Source organism: Myotis brandtii, unplaced genomic scaffold, assembly GCF_000412655.1.
Source record: "Myotis brandtii unplaced genomic scaffold, ASM41265v1 scaffold868, whole genome shotgun sequence".
Taxonomy (NCBI): domain Eukaryota; kingdom Metazoa; phylum Chordata; class Mammalia; order Chiroptera; family Vespertilionidae; genus Myotis; species Myotis brandtii.
The window spans coordinates 1,288,733-1,289,353 of NW_005371540.1; the positions used below are offsets into that span (position 1 = coordinate 1,288,733).

Genomic DNA, 621 nt, shown 5'->3' on the forward strand with positions numbered 1-621 from the left:
ATAGCTGCAGTAGTTGTAGCAACTGGACAAACATTCCAGAGCACCGGCGGAGGTGTGACACCCGGGCGGCGCGGATTTTCCTAGTGAATCCAATAAAGGGCCCGCGTGGTCACTGCGGTGGCTGCGCTCACAGGGACACGCTCGGAAGAGGGACACTTCCCTTTCTCCTCTCCCAGCCGCCGGCCGCCCCTCCCTATTTGCTCAGGTGCAGCCCCTCGCCCCCCGCAGTTCACACGCGGCTCTCCAGAGCCGGGCCTCACAAGCACTATTTGCACAGCCAGGCCTCTCTCCAAGCTCTCAAGATGTGTATTTGAATTTTAAATGGCGGGGCTGCGGCAGCGCTGGAAGCCGCCGGTTCTCAAGGCCCCTTGACGACGCGCTGTTTGGAGCCTCCGTCGCTCTCGGGGGCTCACTGTCCCGAGGACAATGATCCGAGCGGCGGCGCGCTGGGGGCCGGGAGGAGGGGCGCGGGGCCCAGTCTTCTTTGCATTCCAATCTCTGGGATCATGCTTTTTGCAAATAGAGATCGCGAGAAAGAATCTTCCTGCTGGAATTACCGAGGGTTTTTAATCTTCTCATCGGTTTCTCCGGCATGAAGTGCGGGCCTGGCCGTGGGAGGCA

The 621-nt window shown here is 60.5% G+C and overlaps 1 protein-coding gene across 1 annotated transcript in view; it reads right to left on the reverse strand.

The window, feature by feature from the left end:
* The window catches only part of SHH (sonic hedgehog), a 19,764-nt gene that overhangs the window by 2,779 nt on the left and 16,364 nt on the right, over window positions 1–621 (reverse strand). The window lies entirely within an intron of this gene.